This window comes from Antechinus flavipes, chromosome 3, assembly GCF_016432865.1.
Source record: "Antechinus flavipes isolate AdamAnt ecotype Samford, QLD, Australia chromosome 3, AdamAnt_v2, whole genome shotgun sequence".
NCBI lineage: Eukaryota > Metazoa > Chordata > Mammalia > Dasyuromorphia > Dasyuridae > Antechinus > Antechinus flavipes.
In genome coordinates, this window is record NC_067400.1 from 391,329,038 (window position 1) to 391,344,200 (window position 15,163).

The 15,163-nt window shown below is 38.1% G+C and overlaps 1 long non-coding RNA gene across 1 annotated transcript in view; it reads left to right on the plus strand.

Moving 5' to 3' along the window:
• The first annotated feature begins 6,710 nt into the window (after positions 1-6,710).
• Positions 6,711-15,163, plus strand: part of LOC127558000 (uncharacterized) — a 94,431-nt gene continuing 85,978 nt past the window's right edge. Inside the window, exon 1 of the long non-coding RNA XR_007952689.1 lies at positions 6,711-7,061. This is a non-coding gene — a long non-coding RNA (uncharacterized LOC127558000). The remainder of the gene's footprint in view (positions 7,062-15,163) is intronic.

Sequence of the window (15,163 nt, forward strand, 5' to 3'; positions counted from 1 at the left end):
CTGTAAAAAGAGTAGTCAGAACTCCTTTTCAGTCCACTCAGCAGAACGAATTATATGCGATCATGCTAGCTCTCACTTATTACCCAGGCGACATAAATATAATATCTGATTCAGCCTATTCAGTAGGTGTGGTACAAAGAATTGCCACAGCCCAAATAAAATTTGCAGCTTCTAATATATATCAGCTCTTTAAGGAACTTCAAGAGCAAGTGAGAAAGCATCCAGGAAAGATTTATATCCTGCATGTCCATTCACATAGTGGACTTCCAGGTCCTATTTTTGATGGAAATTCAAAGGCAGATAGCCTTTTAACTATGTTGGCCAGTACGCCTTTATTTCAGGAGGCCCAGGAATCCCATTCTAAATACCATCAGGCTGCTCGAGCTTTGCGTTTACAGTTTGGGATTACAAAAGAAGAAGCTAGGAGCATAGTGAAAAGCTGTACAGCTTGCCTTCCCTTCCACGCTCCTACACTGCCTCCAGGGAAGAACCCTCGTGGTTTGAGACCCAATGAAATCTGGCAAATGGATGTGACTCATTATAAATCTTTTGGTCGTCTGTCTTTTATCCACATTGTGGTAGACACCTTTTCAGGATTCACTTTTGCCATACCAGCAGCAAAAGAGACAGCCCGAGTGGTCACTGAATTCCTCATTCAAGCATTCGCAATTATGGGTGTGCCACAAGAAATAAAAACAGATAATGGACCGGCATATACCTCCAAACATTTTGAACACTTTTGTGCACAGTATAAGATTCTACACACTACTGGCATACCCTTCAATCCTCAAGGTCAAGCAATAGTAGAAAGAAGAAACAGAGACATTAAGACACTCCTCCAAAAACAAAAGAAAGGGGGAGCCACGGGTAACCCTAGAGAACTTCTAAATTTAGTTCTCTATACCATTAATTTTTTAATCTTTGATAAAGATGCACTGGCTCCAGCAGACAGGTTTTATAACCTACCAGAAGAGCAGTGTCCAGTGCGAGCAGCTCCACTATCCTTAGATAATCGCCAGGTGATGTGGAGAGACCCAGAAAGTGGTGAATGGAAGGGACCAGATAGGCTAACTGCTTGGGGGAGAGGATTTGCTTGCATCTCTACAGGTGGAGAAGGAATCAGATGGGTGCCTACGAGCCGCATTCGCCTTGTCCATCGCAGAAAGATGGAGCAGACCCTTGAAACAAAGGAGAAGACCCAAGAAATATCGGGTGGTTCTGTTGCTGATTGTGCTCATAAGAATTATTAGATTCCTGGCACATGAACTAATGGACAATGGAATCCTATTGGACTGTTTCTAGGACTTATGGACATGTGTAAATTTTCAGATTGATTCTTGTTATTTGTTACATTACTACTAGCCTGTGTTATATTGCTATGTGCTCATGTAAATTATGTATAATGCCTCCATATTGATGGATTTATGTATACCATGTATATCTGTTACAAAGTTCTGGCCCATATTGATGGATTTATGTGTACCCCCTCAGAAACCCCCTATGTTTTAAAACAAAAGAAAGGGGGAGATGTTGGAATCCTTACTAACTGCTAAGTAATTAGAGTTGATCTAATCTTACAAGAAGTTGTTTTGGCCAGAACCTGAAACAAGGTACTAAGTAGAACTAATCAAGACAAGGCTTGTGTTCCCACCTTTACTCATTGGACTCCACAAGTATGCTAGCTTCACAAAGTACACTTTCTAACTTCAAGAGAGTTCACACCTCCCTTAAAGTCATTGGGCCAGAGAGCACTATGGGAGAAAACCCATAATCCCATTCTCTCAGAAGAGGCAGATAAAAAGCCAGCGATGAAGGATCTATGGCAGAATACATATTTTCCTCTTGGCTGGCTGATCGCGCTAGACTCGAGAGAAACGACTCTGCTGCAGAGAACACTTTTGGGATTTCAGTGGAGCCACGCCAGAAGCCCTCTCTCCGCGGCAAGTTGGTGCTGGGCTCCCCAGAAGGAGATAAGAGAGATCTTCCATCTCTGTTGGAGGCAGATGAAGGCAGAGGCAGAGGCTGAAGGACAGAACCTTTGGATTTGAAGACATCCGAAGGGCTCTAAGCCTCTAAACCGGCTGTCCTCTGAGAACAAACTCCAACATTTTGAACTCTTAACAAGAGAGTATAGGAATAAATAGACTTTTCCTTAAAATAGTAAGTAGTATTTGTTAAAAACCATCAGTAAGCATCATATATATGGGGATATACTGGAACCATTCTCAATAAGATCAGGGGTGAAACAAGGTTTCCCACTACCACCATTACTATTCAACATTGTATTAGAAATGCTAGTTTTGGAAATAAGACATTAAAAAAGAGATTAAAGGAATTAGAGTAGGTAATAAGGAAACAAAATCATCACTCTTTGCAGATGATATGGTGGTATGTAATGGGCTGAGGCTTTAGTTGATGCACTGAGGTCCCCAGCACGTGAAGCAAAATAAGAATTGGACCATACTCTATTAATATATATGCTTGGAGAAAGAATGGCCCCTGCCCACTCTTTGTGCAAGTCCTGATGTGTTGTATAGGAAATGCTGATTTTGGTTGGTGGAGGCAGGGGAGTGGAAAGGGAAGCAGAAAGAGAAACTGCTGGCTGGCATCTTGGCACAGCTGCTCAAATTACTATCGTGACCACGCTTCACCTCAGATCCCCTTTTCACCTATGATCCCCTTTTCACCTGCAATCCCCCTTCACCTCTGCTGTCTGGCTTCCTGTCACAGCTGCCCATATTGCTATCGCAATCCTCTTTACCTCTACTGAGAATAAAGATTGAAGATTTTCCCCTTAACCTGAATTCCTGACTCTGGCTGATTTTAAATACGCAGTCATCACATTTGGTGCCCAAGTGTGGAAATCAAGGACCCTACTTTCACTGAAGAAGTCTCCAATTACCAGAAACTTAGGTGAGTATAATAGACAAACAGGGAACTTATTTTCTTAAAGACTAAACTAGTAACCTTTTTTTGGCTGAAATGGGATAGATGCTAGCTAAAGATTCTCCATCCCCCACCCCACCCCCCTTCACCCACACCCAGGAGTGGTGCTATAGAAAGCATGCTTAAGCTAGTAGAAGATCAAGGGCTATTTTTAACTTGGGAACAGACAGCTTCTGGGTACATTAAAACACCACCCCCTTTGGTTCTTAGAAGAAGAGCAAATTTCTCTAGATAATTGGACATTAATTGGGCAATAGCTGTCTGCATATTACAACAAAAATGGTCCTCATTCAATTTCCATCAAGGCATTCTATTTATACAATATAATACAGCTGGCCTTAAGAAATCAGATAAGTTATAGAAGAGAAGGAAAAAGCTTTAGGAATATCCAAATGGGGAAGCCTGAGATAAAGGAGGAAGACAATGAACAGATTAATGAAAATATTCCCACAGGGCATCGAGACTTAAGTGAGTCTCAAGGGTGTGGTGAATCTGAGGCAGCTTCAGCCCTACTTAAGGAGCAGGTAATTGACTCTCCTCCATCAACTCCACCCTCCGGGATGGAGGGAGGATGGGTAGTGGGGGAGCAGTGACAGTATTTGCACCTCCCCCCCAGTTTCCAGCCGCTCCTATGACTAGATTGCAAAAGGGACTAATTAAGGCCAAAGCAGAGGGGAGAAATGTATTGGAATTTCAACACCACATTTTTTCCTGTAATTCAACAGTTTAATTCTTCAGCTCAAGAAAGGAGAAAATATACTCCTTTTGATATAGAAATCCTCAAAGACCTGAAAAAGGCTTGCACTCTTTATGGGGCTACATCAGCTTATGTTAAGATGTTATTACAGAATTTGGCTTTTGAAATCTTGATCCCTAATGACTGGAAATCTATAGCAAGGATATGCCTAGAACCTGGACAAAACTACTTGTGACTTTCTGAATATAGTGAGTTCTGTAGGATACAAGCCCAACAAAATAGTCAAAGTGGAGTTCATGCTGCAATCACCTGTGACCTATTAACAGGTGTAGGTTCCTATGCAGACGTCACAGTGCAGATATATGAGCAAATTGCTGCTAATGCTATCAAAGCATGGGCTTCTCTCCACAATAAAGACAACAAAGGTGAGGCCTTCACAAAAATAACACAAGGGCCAAATGAAACCTTTGCGACTTTGTGGGACATTTCCAGACAGCTATCACAAGAACGAATGGGGAAAATGCAGTATCAGACATTTTGATAAGGCAATTTGCTAAGGAAAATGCTAATGAGGTTTGCAGAAGAATTATACTAGGACTGCACAAGGATGCTCCTTTAGAGGAGCTCATAAGATGCTGTACCACAGTGGGCACAAATGCCTTTTATAGCCAGGCTATGATACAGACTTCCCAAAATCCAAACATGGGGAGACAGGGTCCCTTTTGGCAAGAGACTTCCAGAGAGATTTGTCAATGCTTTCAGTGTGGTAAATTAGGCATTTGAAAGGTTAATTTTGGTATAGAGACAGAATGAGAAAACAGGGTGGGAGAACAAGACCCAATAATCCATGTCCAAAATGCAACAGAGGCTTCCATTGGGCCTCAGAATGTAAGCAGATTCAGGGAAATGGGATGAGGGGCCCAGCCCCAGGGCCCAAGGCAAAAAACACTTGGGGCATGATGGCAGCCAATGGTGCATCCAGAGAGTGCCTACAAGTCCAGTACCCAGACATGACCAATCAGCCAGAAAGCCATATGATGGGAGAAGGGGATTACACAATCAATCAGCCAGGAAGCAACCTGATGGCAGAAGGGAATTAAAATTGGGGAGAATAGAGCTGTATGCAGCTGGGACAACTGAGATACCCCCTGGAGAGGTGAAATCTGTTCCTCTCCAGCCTATGGATCCCCTACCTCCAGGCACAGTAGGCTTGACCATTTCACCTCCTTGTATGTACAAAACAGTGTCCATCCACACACTGATGTGGGAAACTGGGGAATGTGTAGATAATATCCCAGTCACTAATACAGGTAGACAATGTGTGACTTATCACCCAGGAGATGTAGTAGCATCAGGTTTACCTATACAGAATCCTAATAAGCAGCCTGGTAATAGTCAGGTTCTGACTCCAGACCACAAAATACAGCTGACTGGACAGCAGCTGTAACAGCTGACCGACCTATGCTCACTATCTATATAAATGGCCTACCCTTGGAAAGATTGGTAGACACAGGTGCGGATCGTACAGTTATTAGAGGTGCCAGTTGGCCCAGTCACTGGCCAAAGATTAAAGCAGATACCTATATGTCTGGAGTAGGAGGATCAATAGCAGCTGAAGTTAGTGCTGCTCCTATGAGATGGACTTTTCAAGGCAAAACAGGAGTTTTTACTCCTTTTATAGTTGAAAAAATCCCCATCAATCTGTGGGGAAAAGACATTGTACAGCAATTAGGGTTAAAAATGAGTACTTCAGTTTTTTAAGCAGGGCTGCTGTTGAAGGCCTGCCAACACTTTCACCTGTTCCTATCTAATGGAATACTGATACACCAGTGTGGAAGAACAGTGGCACTTAGGTAGTGATGAAATTCAGGCCTTATAAGATATAGTACAGGAGCAGCTTGAACAAGGGCATTTACAACCTTCTATAAGTCCTTGGAATTCCCCAGTATTCTTGTAAAAAAGAAATCTGAAAAATGGAAGATGCTCACTGATTTAAGAAAAGTGAATGAACAGATGGAAACAATGGGAACTCTTCAGCCATCTCCTACTCAGTTGCCTAGAGAATGGCCTCTTTGGGTCATAGATATTAAGGATTGTTTCTATTCTATCCCTCTGGATAAGGAGGATATGAAAAGATTTGCCTTTTCAGTGCCCAGCATTAACTTAGCTGAGCCTTATAAAAGATATGAATGGACAGTTTTGTCGCAGGGAATGAAAAACAGCCACACTAAGTGTCAAATGTATGTTGCTGCTGCTCTTGCTCCAATAAGAAAAGCATTTCCAAAAGTTATGCTATTACATTATATGGATGATATATTGGGATGTGCACCTGAGGAACAAATGTTAGAAGCATGTTTACAAAAGACCATAGAAACACTAAGATACTACAAATTATACATAGCTGAAGAGAAAATTCAAAGACATGCTCCTTTTTAATATTTAGGATATGAAGTATACCCAAAGGTGCTTACAGTACAAAAACTGTCCTTAAGAACAGAGCAGCTAAACACCTTAAATGATTTTCAGAAATTGATAGGAGATATCCAATAGATGTGACCAGTGTTAGGCTTCACTACCTAGCAGTTACAACTATTATATGACATTTTAAGGGAAGACAGTGCTTTAAATTCACCACATCAGCTTACAAAAGAAGCTCAAGAGGCTTTGAGAAAAGTTGAACTGACTTTATCCAATGTGGTTGAAAGAGTCACTCAAAAACCCTTGGAAATATCAGTTTTTGCCAAACAAGAGGTACCCACAGCAGTCCTTCATCAAGGAGACAGTGTGACAGAGTGGGTGAACCTCCTGGCACAACCAGAACAAAGCCTTACTCCTTACCCAGTGCTTGTGGCTAGAATTTTATTAAAGGCCATTAAGCGAGCAGTACAATTATCTAGGACAAGACCTGACAAGATATACATCTTTTACACCAATACACAAATTAATGTGTGCTGTGAGACCATCCCAGAATGGCAAATTTTATTAGCCATGGCTCCAAATTTTCCACATGGGTCTCCATTAAAGATAACCAGACTATTACATGATTGGCGAGGGATTCTTTTTTTTTTTTTTTTTTATAATAACTTTATATTGACAGAATCCATGCCAGGGTAATTTTTTTTTACAACATTATCCCTTGCACTCACTTCTGTTCCGATTTTTCCCCTCCCTTCCTCCACCCCCTCCCCTAGATGGCAAACAGTCCTATATATGTTAGATATGTTGCAGTATATCCTAGATACAATATATGTTTGCAGAACCGAACAGTTCTCTTGTTGCACAGGGAGAATTGGATTCACAAGGTAAAAATAACCTGGGAAGAAAAACAAAAATGCAAATAGTTCACATTCATTTCCCAGTGTTCTTTCTTTGGATGTAGCTGCTTCTGTCCATCATTTATCAATTGAAACTCAGTTAGGTCTCTTTGTCAAAGAAATTCACTTCCATCAGAATACATCCTCATACAATAGCGTTGTCGAAGTGTATAATGATCTCCTGGTTCTGCTCATTTTATTTAGCATCAGTTCATGTAAGTCTCTCCAAGGCTCTCTGTATTCATCCTGCTGGTCATTTCTTACAGAACAATAATATTCCATAACATTCATATACCACAATTTACCCAGCCATTCTCCAATTGATGGGTATCCATTCAATTTCCAGTTTCTAGCCACTACAAACAGGGCTGCCATAAACATTTTGGCACACACATACAGGTCCCTTTCCTTTCTTTAGTATTTCTTTGGGATATAAGCCCAGAATTAACACTGATGGATCAAAGGGTATGCACAGTTTGATAACTTTTTGGGCATAATTCCAGATTATTCTCCAGAATGGTTGGATTCGTTCACAACTCCACCAAGAATACATCAGTGTCCCAGTTTTCCCGCATCCCTTCCAACATTCATCATTATTTTTTTCCTGTCAACTTAGCCATTCTGACAGGTATATAGTGGTATCTCAGAGTTGTCTTAATTTGCATCTCTCTGATCAATAGTGATTTGGAACACTTTCATATGAGTGGTAATAGTTTCAATTTCATCCTCTGAAAATTGTCTGTTCATATCCTTTGACCATTTATCAATTGGAGAATGGCTCGATTTCTTATAAATTAGAGTCAGTTCTCTATATATTTTGGAAATGAGGCCTTTATCAGAACCTTTAACTGTGAATATGTTTTGGTGATGGATTCTTGAAGAAAAATTTTCTAAAGTTCCTCTTAAAAGACCAACTATATTTACAGATGCATCCAAACATAATATTTATGCTGTATACTCTCATGACTTAACTATAAAGAGAGTAGTCAGTCCACTCAGCAGAATGAATTGTATGTGATCATTTTCGCTTACTTATTATCCAGGAGACATAAATATAATATCTAATTCGGCCTATTCAGTAGGTGTAGTACAAAGAATTGCCACAGCCCAAATAAAATTTGCATACTCTAATATATATCAATTCTTTAAGAAACTTCAAGAGCAAGTGAGAAAGCATCCAGGTAAGATTTATATTTTGCATGTCCACTCTCATAGTGGACTTCCAGGTCCCATTTTTGATGGTAATTCAAAGGCAGATAGCCTTCTAACTATGTTGGTCAATACTCCTTTATTTCAAGAAGCCCAGGCATCTCATTATAAATATCATCAGGCTGCTCAAGCTTTACACTTACAATTTGGAATAACAAGAGAGGAAGCTAGGAGCAAAAAGCCTGTATGGCTTGCCTTCCTTTCCACACTCTTACACTGCTTCCAGGGAAGAACACTCATGGTTTGAGACCCAATGAAATCTGGTAATTTGATGTGACCCATTATAAATCCTTTGGTCGTCTATCTTTTATCCACATTGTGGTAGACACCTTTTCAGGATTCACTTTTGCAATACCAGCAGCAAAAGAGACAGCCCGAGTGGTCACTGAATTCCTCACACAAGCATTTGCCATTATGGGTGTGCCACAAGCAATAAAAACAGACAATTTTCCTGCATATACCTCCAAACATTTTGCACACTTTTGTGCACAGTATAAGATTTTACACACCACTGACATACCTTTTAATCCTCAAGGACGGGCAATAGTAGAGAGGAGAAACAGAAACATTAAGATGCTGCTCCAAAAACAAAAGAAAGGGGGAGCCACAGGTAACCCTAGATCTAAACCTAAATCTAACCCTTTATACTATAAACTTCTTGATTTTTGAAAAAGATGCACTAGCTCCAGCAGACAGGTTTTATAACTCACTGGAAAGGCAGTGTCCAGTGCAAGCAGCTCCACTATCTTTAGATGATCACCAGGTGATGTGGAGAGACCCAGAAAGTGGTGAATGGAAGGGACCAGATAGGCTAACTGCTTGGGGGAGAGGGTTTGCTTGTATTTCTACAGGTGGAGAAGGAATCAGATGGGTGCCAATGAACTGTATTTGCCTTGTCCATCGCAGAGAGACAGAGCAGACCCTTGAAACAAAGAAGACCAGGAAATATTGGGTGGTTCCATTGCTGATTGTGCTCACCATTGAAATAATGTGGCAGTTATGGCGTTTGACTCATGGACATAGAAAATTGTTGGACTTGAAAACCCTCAGGAATCATTAGATTCTCTGAGACATAACACTGTTGTAGGACTTGAAACACTCAGGAATCATTGGATTCTCTGGGATATAAGACTTGAAAGCCCTCAGGAATCATTGAATTTTCTGAGAAATGATAAGATTCTTACAGGACTTCAAAATCTGCTGGAATCATTGGATTCCCTAATACATAAAAAGACTTTTGCAGGACTTCAAAAACTTGCAGGGACATTGGATTCCCTGACATGTGTAGCAATGGACAATAGATTGGTTTTGGACTATCTCTTGGCTGCTGAAGAAGGCGTATGTGTGACTGCTGTTTACATACTTTTCTTCTAGGACTTCTGGCAATCTTTTAAACACCATGTTGATTTATATTGTTTGTTATACCGTTACTTGCATGTACAATTCATGTTTGTTACACCACATCGAGCCTGCACTGACTGTGGGGAAGGTCATCACTAATAGCCTCTGCATTATTGCTATGTGCTTGTGTAATACCTCCCATGCTAATGGGTTTGCTCATACCTGTTTCTAATAAGATCCTTCAGCCTAGAAACCTGCTAGCAACCCTACTTCCCTTTGGTGCTTTTCATCTCCTTTCCTGAGATGTCAGGGAGGGTGTGATTATCTCCTTTTTCAGTGCTTTCACCTCCCTTCCTGAGAAGTCAGGGGGGTCGTGATCACCTCCTTTTTGGTGCTTTCACCTCCTTTCCTGAGAAGTCAGGGAGGGTGTGATCACCTCCCCTTGGGGGCTCTGACCTCCCTGAGGAGTCAGGGATGGCATGACCACCTGTGTTCTAAAACAAAAGAAAGCAGAAGGTGTAATGGGCTGAGGCTTGAGTTGATGCACTGAGGTCCCAAGTACATGAGGCAAAATACTAATTGGACCATACTCTATTAATATATATGCTTGGAGAAAGAATGGCTCCCGTCCACTCTTTGTGCAAGTCCTGATGTGTTGTATAGGAAATGACAATTTTGATGGGTGGAGACAGGGGAGTGGAAAGGGAAGTGGAAAGAGAGACTGCTGGCTGGCATCTTGACACAGCTGCTTACATTGCTATCACGACCACCCTTCACCTCAGATCCCCTTTTTACCTCCAATCCCCCTTCACCTCTGCTGGCTGGCTTTCTGTAGCAGCTGGCCATATTGCTATTGCAATCCTTCTTCACCTCTACTGAGAATAAAGATTGAAGATTTTCCCCTTAACCTGAATTCCTGACTCCGGCTGATTTTAAATGCGCGGTCATCACAGTGGTATACTTACAGAACCCCAGAAAATCAACTAAAAAGCCATTAGAAATAATCCACAACTTTAGCAAAGTTGCAGGATACAAAATAAATCCACATAAATATTCAGCATGTTTATAGATCACTAACAAAATCCAACAGCAAGAGATACAAAGAGAAATTCCATTTTAAAAAATGTTGATAGTATAAAATATTTGGGAATCTTATCTACCAAGAGAAAGGAACTATATGAGCAAAACCATAAAACATTTTCCACAAAAATAAAGGTAGATCTAAACAACTGGAAAATTATTAAGTTTTCTTGGATAGGTTGAGAGAATATAATAAAGATGACAATGCTACCTAAACTAATCTATTTATTTAATGCTATAGCAATCAGACTACCAAAAAACTATTTTAATGACCTAGAAAAAATAACAACAAAATTCATCGAAAAGAACAAAAAGTCAAGATTTTCAAGGGAATTAGTGAAAAATAAATAAATGAAAGTGTCCTAGCTGTACCTTATCTAAAATTATATTATAAAGCAGCAGTCACCAAAACCATTTAGTATTGACTAAAAAATAGACTAGTTGACCAACAGAATAGGTTAAATTTACAATACAAAAATATTCAATAACTATAGCAATCTAATGTTTGACAAACCCAAAGACCCCAACTTTTGGGACAAGAATTCACTGTTTGACAAAAAACTGCTGGGAAAATTGGAAATTAATATGGCAGAAACTAGGCACTAAGATAAAGTCAAAATGGGTTCATGGTCTAGGCATTAAGTACAACATTATAAATAAATTAGAAGAACATAGGATACCTCTCATAGGAACCTCTAAGACTTGTAGAAGAGGAAGGAATCTGTGACCAAAGAAAAAGTAGAGATCATTATTGACCACAAAATAGAAAACTTTGATTATATCAAGTTAAAAAGCTTTTGTACAAACAAAACTAATGCAGACAAGATAAGAAGGAAAGCAATAAATTGAGATAACATTTTTACAGTTAAAGGTTCTGATAAAGGCCTTATTTCCAAATTATGTAGAGAATTGACTTTAATTTACAAGAAATCAAGTCCTTCTCCAATTGATAAATGGTCAAAGGAAATGAACAGACAATTTTCTGATGAAAAAATTAAAACTATTTCTACTCATATGAAAAGATGTTCCAAATTATTATTGATCGGAGAAATGCAAATTAAGACAACTCTGAGATGCCACTGTACACCTCTCAGATTATCTAAGATGACAGGAAAAGATAACAACAAATGTTGGAGAGAATGTGGGGAAACTGGGAGAGTGATGTATTAGTTAGTGAAGTTGTGAATGGATCCAACCATTCTGGAGAGAAATTTGGAACGATACTCAAAAAATTATCAAACTGTACATACCTTTTGACCAGCAGTGTTTCTACTTGGCTTATATCCCAAAGAGGTATTAAAGAAGGGAAAGGGACCTCTATGTTCAAAAATGTTTGTGGCAGCCCTTTTCATAGTGACTAGAAATTGAAAATTGAATGGATGCCCATCAATTGAAGAATGGTGGAGTAAATTGTGGTATATGAATGTTATGGAATATTATTGTTCTGTAAGAAATGGCTAGCAGGATAAATACAGAGAGGCTTGGAGAGACTTACATGAACTGATGCTAAGTGAAATGAGCAGAAACAGGACATCATTATAAACTTCAACAATACTATATGAGGATCAATTCTGAAGGAAATGGCTATCTTCAACAATGAGAGGATCCAAATCAGTTCCAACTTAACAGAACCAGCTACACTCAGTGAAAGAACATTAGGAAAAGAATGTGGACCACAATATGACATTTACACTCTTTCTGTTACTGTTTGTTTGCATTTTTGTTTTTTTCCCAGGTTATTTTTGCCTTCTTTCTGAATCTGATTTTTCTTGTGCAACATTGTATAAATATACATACATATATTTTATTTAACATATACTTTTAACATATTTAACATATTTAACATGCAACATGTCATCTAGTGGAGGGGGTGGTGGGAAGGACAGGAAAAGTTGTAACAGAAGTTTTTGCAAGGATCAATGTTGAAAAATTACCCATGCATATATTTTATCTATAAAAAGCTATAATAGTAATAAAAAATAAAATAACTGTAAATAACATAAAATATTTCAGAATTTATCGGTCAAGAGAAAGTCAGGAACTTTATGAGCAAAATTACAACACACTTTCCACAGAAGTAAAGTCAGATCAAAACAATTGGAAAAATATCAAATGCTCTTGGATAAGTCAAGGAATATAATAAAGATGAAAATACTACCTAAACTAATCTAATTATTTAGTGCTATACAAATCAAACTCCCAAGAAACTATTTTACTGACCTAGAGGAAAGAACAACAAAATTCTTCTGGAAGAACAAAAGATCAAGAATTTCAAGGAAACAAATTTTTAAAAAAATCAAATGAATGTGGCCTAGCTGTACCAGATCTAAAACTATATTATAAAGCATCAATCATCAAAACCATTAGGAAAACTAGAAGCATAATTGACTATATCAATAACCAATTTACCAAAGACTATGTGATTATCTCAATAGATGCAGAAAAAGCATTTGATAAAATCCAACACCTATTCCTATTAAAAATACTATAGAGTATAGAAATAAATGGATTTTTCTGTAAAACAGTCATTGGCCTTTATTTCAAACCCTCAATAAGCATCATATGTATTGGAAATAAATTGGAACCATTCCCAGTAAGATCAGGGTGAAACAAGTTTGCCCACTATCACCATTATCACTCAATATTGTATTACAAATGCTACCTTTGGCAATAAGAGAAAAAAAAAAAGAGACTAAAGAATTTGAGTAGGTAATGAGGAAACCAAATTATTATTCTTTTCTGATGATATGATGGTATATTAGAGAACCATAGAGAATCAAGTAAAATAACAATAATAAAAAAAAAAACTATTACAGATAATCTACAACTTTAGCAAAGTTGCAAGATACAAAATAAATCCACATAAATCAGCATTTTTGTATATCACTAACAAAATCCAACAGCAAGAGATACAAAGAGAAATTCCAATTAAAATAACTGTCTATAGGATAAAACATTTGAGAATTTCTCTGCCAAGGGAAAGTCCAGAACTATAAGAGCAAAAGAACAAAAACACTTTTCACACACATAAAATCAAATCCAAGCAATTGGAAAAATATCAAGCACTCTTGCATAGGCCAAGCAAGTATAATAAAGATGACAATACTCCCCAAACTCATCTATTTATTTAGTGCTATACCAATAAAACTCCCAAGAAACTATTTTAGAAAAATTAACAACAAAATTCATCTGAAACAGTAAAAGGTCAAGAATTTCAAAGGAATTAATGAAGAGAAAAGCAAATTAAGATAGACTATCTGTTCCAGATCTAAAACTAAATTGTAAAGCAGTAGTCATCAAAACCATCTGGTACTGGCTGAGAAATAAAGAAGTTGATCAGTGGAACTGCTTAGGTTCACAGAGCAAAATAGTCAATGTCTATAGCAATCTAGTATTTCATAAACTTATAGGCCCCAGTTTTGGGAGTAAGAATTAACTAACTGACAAAAACTGGTGGGAAAATTGGAAACTAGTATGGCAGACAGTAGGCAGAGACCCATATCTAACACTATATACCAAGATAAGGTATATATGGGTTCATGATCTAGACATAAAGAATTATATTATAAATACATTACAAGAAACTATGTTCTTGTTCACCTCTCACATTTGTCGAGGAGGAAGGAATTTGTGAGCAAAAAAGCACTAGATATCATAATTGATCACAAAATAGATAATTTTGATTATATTAAGTTAAAAAAAATTGTACAAACAAAACTAATGCAGATAAGATTAGAAGGGAAGCAATAAATTGGGAAAACATTTTTACAACCAAAGGATCTGACAAAGGCCTTATTTTTAAAAATATATAGAAAATTTACTCAAATTTATAAGAAACCAAACTATTCTCCAATTGATAAATGGTCAAAGGATATGAAAATTGTCATCTGACAATTTTCAGATGAAGAAATTGAAATTATTTCTAATCACTTGAAAAAGTGCTCCAAATCATTATTGGTCAGAAAAATTCAAATTAAGACAATTCTGAGATATCACTATACATCTGTCAGATTCGCTAAGATGACAAGAAAAGATAATGACAAATGTAGGAGGGGATATGGGAAAACTGGGATACTGATACATTGTTGGTGAAACTGTGAATAGATCCAACCATTCTGTAAAGCAGTTTGGAACTATGCTCAAAAAGTTATCCAACTGTTTATACCCTTTGATCCAGTTGTGCTTCTACTGGGATTATATCTCTAGGAGATCTTAAAGGAGGGAAAGAGACCCACATGTGCAAAAATGTTTGTGGCAGCCCTTTTTGTAGTGGCTAGAAACTGGAAAATAAATGGATGCCCATCAATTGGAAAATGGTTGGGTAAATTGTGGTATATGAATGTTATGGAATATTATTGTTCTGTAAGAAATGATCCACAAATTGAATACAGAGAGGCTTGGAGAGACTTACATGAACTGATGCTAAATGAAATGAGCAGAACCAGGTGATCATTGTATGTGGCAACAAAAAGACTATATAATGATTAATTTTGATAGACATGACTCTCATCAACAATGAATTGATTCAACTATATGATGACCAATTCTGATGGACCTGGCCATCTTCAGCAATAAG